Raw genomic sequence first — 10095 nt, forward strand, 5'->3', positions numbered from 1 at the left:
TGGACCCGCCCCCCGCTGCCCGCGCCCCGCCCGCCTGCGTGCTCCCGTGGCCGCCCGCTCGTCACCGCGCCCGGGGGCCAATCAGCGCGCGAGGGGAGCCGCAGCCACGCTGCCATTCATGCCCGCTGGGGCAGGCGAGGGGCGGGGCCTCCCGGCCGGGGGCGGGGATACAGAAGGGGCGTGGTCTCCCGGCGGGGCGGGAGCCAGAGGGCGGTTCACGGCTTGAGGGGCGGAGTTGGAGCGAGAAGACAGAAGGGCCCGATGACAGGAAGAAAAATGGTAAAGGAGGATGTGAGGCACGGCTCTTGAAAGCGACTGTGGTGAAAACAGCAACAAACAAGGACCTCTGTGCGTGTTCTAGTCCTGACTCTGTCTGTGTCTTTCGTTCTTCAGCACTCATTTCTTCATCCCTGCGTTGGTTTATTCCTTCATCATTTTCAAGGTCAGCTACCCTGAGGCTGTTATGCTAGGTTCTGGGGTAGATTTTTTTTTTGGTCATTTTATTTATTTATTTATTTATATTATTTAAAAAAAATTTTTTTTTTTACTTTACAATACTGTATTGGTTTTGCCATACATTGCCATGAATGTAGGAATGCTTACATGCAGTCCTTTCATTTATTTGCTTAATCCAAGAAACTTCTAAATAAACCAAAAAGTAGATTTGAATCAGGGTCTTGTGGGAAAAATCTAAATTCAGAGGGCTTCCTGTAAGAGGTTCAAAGAATATTTAATGATGACGATTTTTTTGTTTGTTTTGGGGTAGAGTTTTTGAGATGAACCAAGCTATGTACAATTTTTAATCATCGTCAAAGCCCTCAATGATAGTTTGTTTTTCAATTTTTATATATTTATTTATTTAGTGCTGGGTCTTCATTGCAGTGCAGGCTTTCTCTCGTTGCCCTGAGTGGGGGCCTACTCTCTAGTTGTGTGAGGATTTCTCATGTTGGGGAGCGTGGGCCCTAGGGTACATGGGCTTCAGTAGTTTCTGCCCATAGGCTCAGAAACTTGTGGCGCCTGGGCTTAGTTGCTCCGTGACATGTGGGAACTGACACGGATCAGGGATGGAACCCATGTATCTTGCAATGACAAGCGAATTCTTATCACTGAACCACCAGGGAAGCCCCTGGTTTTATTTTTTCTTTAATTTTTTTTTTTTCCCCCCAGCTGCATCACATGGCCTGTGGGATTCTTATTCCCCAACCTGAGATCAAACCTGTGCCCCTGCAGTGGAAGCCAGGAGTCCCAAACCACCAGACCTCTAGGGAAGTTCCAAATGGCTGATTTCTTGATTCCTTCCCTAGAGATGGCTTCCTCCAGGTATTCTGTCCACACCATCACTGACACCCCAAACTTCAGGCTCTCAAGCGAACAGTAGGTCAGCCTATTAGAAGTGTTTAGTCAGTGGGGAACATTGGAAAGCTGAGAAGTAGTTCACCCAAAATTCTGGTTTCTTTTTCTTTAACACCTTCCAAGTTGGCTGGATCTAGAAGGGTGCTTTCCGTGGTTATTTTCATCAGTTTCCCAGGAGATAAGCATTATCTTACTCATTTCACAGATAAGGAGTCTGAGAAGTTTAGAATCTTACCAAAGGCTAGGATTTGTTCCTAGCTTTGTCTAACATTAAAGCCTCAGATCCTTTCAGCCCCAAACTGCCTCTCCTATGTTGTAAAGTTGTATATTTCTTTAATTTTTTTTTCTATCAGTCAGAAAAATGAGCATGGATTGAAGGTTTACTAAACTGCTCTGTCCAGCCACTGGGTTAAATGAATTGGTGGGGGAGGGAAAGGTCACAAAGGAAATAACTAATAAAAACAGATTAAAAAAAATGATATGAAGTAACATAGGGAGGATTGAAAACAATGAAGCAGCAGATGCTAGGTCACATCTAGCAATGGTTTAGGAATGTGCAGGAGACAGACGCTAAGTGTGGTGAGGCTAATTAGGAAATAGGACGCATGAGAGAAGGAAGTCTGGAGATGCATTTTTAAAGAGATGATGGGCATGACTTGGCACACATCCTTTTGTAAAGTATAATAGCTTGGAAAGCATAGGAGATGTGGTTAGTATGGGGAAAACTTGTGAATGGCCACCTAGGTTTAGAAACATCATTATGGATGGCATTTACCAAGGTGGGGGAAAATGAGTGAGATAAAAATTAGATCAAATCAGAATAAAATATCTTGACCTATAGTGATCTCTTCCACAGAAATATTGTAGGAATATAATACACAGGAATATTAATAAACTAAAAATGGCTTGTGTAAACAATATGGTCACAAAATAAAATCAACCTCATTCTTGGTGACTCGCCCAAGTAAAAGCAATTCTCGAAAGATAAAAACCATGAAAGAGTTTAGAATTAAACACCTGCCCCTCCTCCCTTTTTTACTGAGGTGTCCATTTGGATCTTTGTTGTTGTTTTCATCTTGAGGAGAAGTCCTGAGTATGTTTTTAGAAAAAGGTACCAGATTCAACTTAGAGATTAGCATTTTGAAGTGGAAGAAAACAGAGTTTTCACATTAGCAGGATGTGACATTTTTGTTGAGCTCAGAAATATACTAGTTCTTCTTTCTGGGAAACAGCAGACAACTATTTGCATAGCCTCTGCCTGGAAGAAAGGATTTGCAAAGGAGCAGATGCCAGCTGCAGAGGAATCTCTTGGGAGAACACCTGTCCTGCTTGCTGAGGGCCACAGAGTTCCTGACCGGATGCTGACCATACTAGGAAGCACCTGAAACCTAGGCCTTCAGCTGCCATCATCCAATCAGAAAGTAGCAGCTCTGCTGCAGACTGTGGCCTCAGATGGCCAAGGAGGTTGCCTGAACTCCTGATTGCAAATCTTATTCTATGACTGGCTTTCAGTGTGTCTCTTTACAGATATGACAATGTAAAGCAATTATTAAAATGTAAATGCTCCCATCCTTTTTTCCCTTTCCTGAAGACGGAAATGCTATCTTAGTCTTAGTTCAGTTCTTAGGGTTTTGCCCACATCTCCTTATTGTCTTCATCCCTACTCCAAGCTGCATATGTTGAAATCCTAATGCTCAATGTGATGGTATTAGTGGGGTGATGGGAGTAGGGGTAAGAGGTGATTAGGTCAACCACTACCCTTATGAATGAGTTTAATGCCCTCATAAAAGAGCCATGAGAGAAATATCTGGCCCCCTTTCATCATGTGAAGAACCAAGTCAGCAGTCTTCAACCCAGAAGAGGGTTTTCATCAGACCCTGATCATTCTGGCAGTCTGATCTTGGACTTCTAGATTCCAGAACCAGAAAAAATAAATGTCTGTGGTTGATAAGCCACCCAGTCTTTTTTTTTTTTTTTTTCTTAATAGCCCAAGTAGACTAAAACCTGACCTTCAAGGAATACCTGTCTCTTTCATGTTCAGTTCCTGCTGCTGCTGCTGCTGCTGCTGCTGCTGCTAAGTCGCATCAGTCGTGTCCGACTCTGTGCGACCCCATAGATGGCAGCCCACCAGGCTCCCCCGTCCCTGGGATTCTCCAGGCAAGAACACTGGAGTGGGTTGCCATTTCTTTCTCCAATGCATGAAGGTGAAAAGAGAAAGTGAAGTTGCTCAGTCATGCCTGACTCTTAGCGACCCCAAGGACTGCAGCCCACCAGGCTCCCCCGTCCCTGGGATTCTCCAGGCAAGAACACTGGAGTGGGTTGCCATTTCCTTCTCTCCTAGACCTTCACAATGGAAACAGCTGGTGAGAACAATGGGAAGAAAGATCTAGAGAGAAAAAAGAGGCCTTGGCAGAGAGGCTATATTGGTATACAAGATGGAAATGAATGAGAGAAAAACTTTCCATAATCTGGGGGATATTGACCTTTATTGACCCTTGTGCCTTCAGTCAACTAAAGCTTGGACTCTGTTGACCTAACTCCCAATTCTGTGCTGAATTCCCCTCTGCTGAAGGCGTGAATATGAATATATGAACATGTGCCCTTAGCTTAAAACTTCCCCAATTGCTGTTCTTGGAAACACTGTTTTGGGAAAGATCCACAGTATTTCCATTGCTTGCTGTAAGTAATCAATCCTTCCTTCTCCTGCTCTTCGGCTTGTCTGTATCTTTTGGCCCCACACCAAGGTGAACTCAATTTTCCAATAACAAGTTTTGGCCCAGATGGGATATCTCACCTAACCTCTTTGGCTTCCTCCAGCTCCGAATAGGCTAGGCAGTGGGCTGTGGTAGCTCACCTGGGTGAATCTGTCTGTGTTGCTGGGGGACTGTGGGGAAGGGCATAGGATAATCCCTCTTGGCACCTGATTGTCAAGTCTGGGCACAGCGGACACTGTGGACATCTTGAATTAAGAAGTTGCTTTGGAGAGGTGAGTGACATTTATTCCACAAGTTAGCTTCAAAGCCCTGTCCCCATCTCAAGGTGGGAGAAGGAATGATTCAGGAACTGAATAAGTAATCAGATTTTCTCTGGTTGTCTTGGAGAGTCTGAAGGATCTGAGAGGTTGTAAGATATCCCTGCCCTCCGAGTCCTGGGGGCTGATCAAGGATGCCTGATTGTGAAACCCTTCCATGAGACAACCTGTATTTCTCTTGGTTTTGACCTTCGTTAGGGAGCTCTGGTAACTTAAATTATTTCTAGAAGGGTTCCAGCTTGGTGTACCTGAACAACCTGCATATCTTTTTTAACTTCTTTTTTTGTATTGAGGTGTAGTCAATTATGGAAAATTAAACTGTGGAAAATTCTTAAAGAGATGGGAATACCAGACCACCTGACGTGCCTCTTGAGAAATCTGTATGCAGATCAGGAAGCTACAGTTAGAACTGGACATGGAACAACAGACTAAGGCTCTATATTGTCACCCTGCTTATTTAACTTCTATGCAGAGTACATCATGAGAAACACTGGGCTGGATAAAGCACAAGCTGGAATCAAGATTGCTGGGGGAAATATCAATAACCTCAGATATGCAGATAACACCACCCTTATGGCAGAAAGTTAAGAAGAACTAAAGAGCCTCTTGATGAAAGTGAAAGAGGAGAGTGAAAATATTGGCTTAAAACTCATCATTCAGAAAACTAAGACCATGGTATCCAGTGCCATCATTTCATGGCAAATAGATGGGGAAACTGGAGAGTGTCAGACTTTATTTTTGGGCTCCAAAATCACTGCAGATGGTGACTGCAGCCATGAAGTTAAGTGATGCTTGCTCCTTGGAAGAAAAGCTATGACCAACCTAGACAGCATATTAAAAAGCAGAGACATTACTTTGCCAGCAAGGGTCTGTCTAGTCAAAGCTATGGTTTTTCGATTAGTCATGCATTGATGTGAGAGTTGGACTATAAAGAAAGCTGAGTGCTGAAGAATTGACGTTTTTGAACTGTGGTGTTGGAGAAGACTCTTGAGAGTCCCTTGAACTGCAAGGAGATCCAACCAGTCCATCCCAAAGGAAATCAATCCTGAATTTTCACTGGAAGTACTGATGCTGAAGCTGAAACTCCAATACTTTGGCCACCTGATGTGAAGAGCTAACTCATTTGAAAAGACCCTGATGCTGGGAAAGATTGAAGGCAGGAGGAGAAGGGGACGACAGAGGATGAGATGGCTGGATGGCATCATCTACTCAATGGACATGAGTTTGAATAGACTCTGGGAGTTGGTGATGGACAGGGAGGCTTGGCATGCTGCAGTCCATGGGGTCGTGAACAGTTGGATACGACTGAGTGAGTGAACTGAACGGATAGTCAATTATGGAGAAGGAAATGGCAACCCACGCCATTATTCTTGACTGGAGAATCCCATGGACAGAGGAATATGGTGGGCTACAGTCCATGGGGTCTCAAAGAGTTGGACACAACTGAGCAACTAATACACACACATAGTCAATTAACAATGCTATATAGTTTCAGGTGAATAGTGAACACTTACGTTATTAATTGAAAGAAATTATCACTAACTCTCTAAATGAGGAAATTTTCATTGGGCTAAGAATGGCTCAATCTGTGTCTCCATCAACCCCTACCATAGACCTCTTGGAGCTGAACACAAATCCTCAACCAGGATGTGAGGATATGGGAAAACAGATATTTTCTCCTCAGACAGCAAATTAGGGTACATTCTGAGTCACTGGAAACTGTATAGCTATATCCAAACGACAAAAACCAATTTTTTTTTTTTTTTTCAAGTAATACTGTCTGGCCACAATACCAACTAGGTGACTATGAGAAATGGCCAGAGGGTGGCTCATTAAATTATAACACCATCTTTCAACTTGAACTGTTTAAAAAGGAAAGGAATAAAAACCCCTCCACCTTTTTGGAGAAGATTAGAGAGGGATTTAGGCAATACCCCCACCCTGGACCCTGAGGATCCAAGAAGTACAGTAGTAATAAACACTTAGGTCATATCTCAGAATGTTCCAAGTATAATATTAGCTGCAAATTTCAAAATATTGCAGCTAACACTCCCATCTCCCAACTAGTTGCACTGGTCTTTAGAGTTTTAAAAAAGTGGGACACGATAGAAGAAGAAAATGAAGACAAAAAGTGGACCACTCCAGGTATAGGTAATGATTCCCGCCCCCAACATGGGACATGAAGATCTCCAGCAAAGCTGACACCTAGTCAATAAGCTTACTGAGAAAGAGGGATATTGGTAAAGGGGATGCTCCAACTGTTCCCAGAGAGGGAAGGCCTGAACTCAACAGCCTTCCTTTCAGCTCCCAGTAGCCAAAGAAGAGAGCTTGTGGGCCCTGGAGGTTCCCCAACTGTGTCTTCAAAACACCATCTCAATCTTTCCTGAGGAGCCCTGTTTTACCTTAGAAATAAGAGAAGAACCAATTGAATTTTTGTTAGATACCAGATATATTCTTCCTGTTGACAACTCCAAGGTGTTCCACTCTCCAAGAGGGAATACAATGTCAAATGAATCTCAGGAAAGAAAGATACTAGGAAATCTGACCCTGGAAATGCCAAGATGGGGCTCCTTTGACATTCTAAAACTGGTTTTGCTACTCAGTAAAAACTGGCTTTCTAGGAGGCTTCTCAGGTGGTGCTAGTGGTAAAGAACACTCCGGCCAACGCAGGAGAAATAGAAGACTCAGGTTCGATCCCTGGGTCACGAAGATCCCATGGAGGAGGGCATGGCAACTCACTCCAGTATTTTGTAAGTGGTTAGGATTGGCTAAGATTAGACTGAATTTAATTAAGGAAATACATTTTGTTTTTCAGAGTAGGCTGATGCAAGACTGAGGTTTGGATTTTTCTCTCCTGGGAAAACGAAGTTTTCTTAAAGTGTTGAGTTGCTGATAATAGTTTATAAGTTTCTTTGCCTTTTGAGAGATCTGATTGGAACTCTCTGTATTTGCCAATGAGATCTTTTATTGTCTCTTTGGTTAAGTGAATGGGTATTTCACAGTGACCTCTAATCCTATTTGACTAGGTGTTTTGAAATTTTTTGATATTTTTTACAAACTTCCCAAATACCAAATGCTAATTAAAATTCATTTGACCAGCTAACTTTGGGACGCTTCAGAGAAACCCTGGGGAATTTCAGAGAGAGACTAAATTAACTAGGTTTATTTGGTATGTTAAACTATGTGAAAAGTGTTAGTCGCACAGTCGTGACCAACTCTTTGTGACCCATGGACTGTAGCCCACTGGGCTACTCTGTCCATGGAATTCTCCAGGCAAGAATACTGGAGTGTGTAGCCATTCATTTCACCAGAAATTATGTCAGAAGCATTGTAAAATGAGCAGTGATAAGCCTTCTCAGGTTATGCTGTATGGGTAAATGTTATTAATATAGGTATCCTAAAAATTATGTGAAACTCCTGAAAATCTGGTATGTCCTGATAAAATATAGTATTATCAATCATAATTCTAGCTATTATAACCAAGTTTCTTTGTCAGTTGATTGTGATCAAATGTTTAACCATGCCTTTAAAGTCTCTTGCTATTCATAGACAGCTTTTGTTTAACTCCAATGTTTCTGCCTTTCTTTGGGATTGGAATGAAAACTGACCTTTTCCAGTCCTGTGGCCACTGCTGAGTTTTCCAAATTTGCTGGCATACTGCATGCAGCACTTTCACAGCATCATCTTTTAGGATTGGAAATAGCTCAACTGGAATTCTATCACCTCCACTAGCTTTGTTCATAGTGATGTTTTCTAAGGCCCACTTGACTTCATATTCCAGGATGTCTGGCTCTAGGTGAGTGATCACATCATTGTGATTATCTGGGTCATGAAGATCTTTTTTGTACAGTTCTTCTGTGTATTCTTGACACCTCTTCTTAATATCTTCTGCTTCTGTCAGGTCCATACCATTTCTGTCCTTTATCGAGCCCATCTTCGCATGAAATCTTCCCTTGGTATCTCTAATTTTCTTGAAGAGATCTCTAGTCTTTCCCATTCTGTTGCTTTCCTCTATTTCTTTGCATTAAAGCAACAGTTAGAACTGGACATGGAACAACAGACTGGTTCCAAATAGGAAAAGGAGTATGTCAAGGCTTTATATTGTCACCCTGCTTATTTAACTTCTATGCAGAGTACATCATGAGAAACGCTGGGCTGGAAGAAACACAAGCTGGAATCAAGATTGCCGGGAGAAATATCAATAACCTCAGATATGCAGATGACACCACCCTTATAGCAGAAAGTGAAGAGGAACTAAAAGCCTCTTGATGAAAGTGAAAGAGGAGAGTAAAAAAGTTTGCTTAAGGCTCAACATTCAGAAAACGAAGATCATGGCATCTGGTCCCATCACTTCATGGGAAATAGATGGGGAAACAGTGTCAGACTTTATTTTTTTGGTCTCCCAAATCACTCTGGATGGTGATTGCAGCCATGAAATTGAAAGATGCTTACTCCTTGGAAGGCAAGATATGACCAACCTAGATAGCATATTAAAAAGCAGAGACATTACTTTGCCAACAAAGGTCCGTTTAGTCAAGGCTACAGTTTTTCCAGTGGTCATGTATGGATGTGATAGTTGGACTGTGAAGAAAGCTGAGTGCCGAAGAATTGATGCTTTTGAACTGTGGTGTTGGAGAAGACTCTTGAGAGTCCCTTGGACTACAAGGAGATCCAACCAGTCCATCCTAAGGGAGATCAGTCCTGTGTGTTCTTTGGAAGGACTGATGCTGAAGCTGAAACTCCAATACTTTGGCCACCTCATGTGAAGAGTTGACTCATTGGAATAGACTCTGATGCTGGGAGGAATTGTGGGCAGGAGGAGAAGGGGATGACAGAGGATGAGATGGCTGGATGGCATCACCGACTCAATGGACATGAGTTTGAGTGAACTCTGGGAGTTGGTGATGGACAGGGGAGCCTGGCATGCTGCAATTCATGGGGTCGCAAAGAGTCGGACATGACTGAGTGACTGAACTGAAATGAATGTTTCTGCAAAAGTGTTTTGTCTTCAAGAAGATTCACAGGAAGGACTTTTTGACAATTACTTGTTTCTGATAAATTTCAGATCATACTGCTGAACCAGATAATAAATTAAAGAATTTTAATGAAAACCCCAATGGCTTCATAAAACTATTAGCAGAAAGGATTAGTTACCTTATGAAAAGTTTCAGCACAGCTAACTTAAAAAAGCCTACACGGTCCATTAACCAGACTTAATTTTGCAAGCAAATTAGTTTTAACTTGGCTATACTTGGTAGAAATGAGGGTGATTTTAGGAGGAAAAAGATTATGTTTCAGTGGATATTAAATTCTAGTTTTCTTAACTAAGGTCTGTATTTACTGCCTAAAAGTCCCTTTCCAGATAGTTCCTTGCTGCTATGTTATAGTACTGTAAAGTTTAATTGAATTATTAAAGTGACCCTTATCAGAAGGGCCTCTGCATTGGACTGGTCTATATAAAGGCTGCTGACCCCAAAGGACATCTGCACCAGGAGTGGAAAAGACTGCAGCAGTGATAGACAGCTGACCTGGGAATCTGGACCAGGACCAAGACCCCTCCTACTCATTTAATTGAGCTGTTTACCAAATGTTTGTCTCATTATCAACACTGGACTTTCCCTCAATGTTTAGGATGGAAAGGAAATTCTCCAGTGTAATTGTCACAGAATATAACTACTCATGGTCTGCATTCTGGCTGCTTTAAGTCTACT

At 42.4% G+C, this 10095-nt stretch overlaps 1 long non-coding RNA gene across 1 annotated transcript; it reads left to right on the forward strand.

Moving 5' to 3' along the window:
- The first annotated feature begins 250 nt into the window (after window positions 1-250).
- LOC121820539 (uncharacterized) lies at window positions 251-9824 on the forward strand. The gene is made up of 3 exons (XR_006061068.2): window positions 251-442; window positions 1168-1320; window positions 2586-9824. It is a non-coding gene; the product is annotated as an uncharacterized LOC121820539 (long non-coding RNA).
- Window positions 9825-10095: the final 271 nt, after the last annotated feature.

Source organism: Ovis aries, chromosome 11, assembly GCF_016772045.2.
Source record: "Ovis aries strain OAR_USU_Benz2616 breed Rambouillet chromosome 11, ARS-UI_Ramb_v3.0, whole genome shotgun sequence".
In the NCBI taxonomy this organism is placed as follows: Eukaryota; Metazoa; Chordata; class Mammalia; order Artiodactyla; family Bovidae; genus Ovis; species Ovis aries.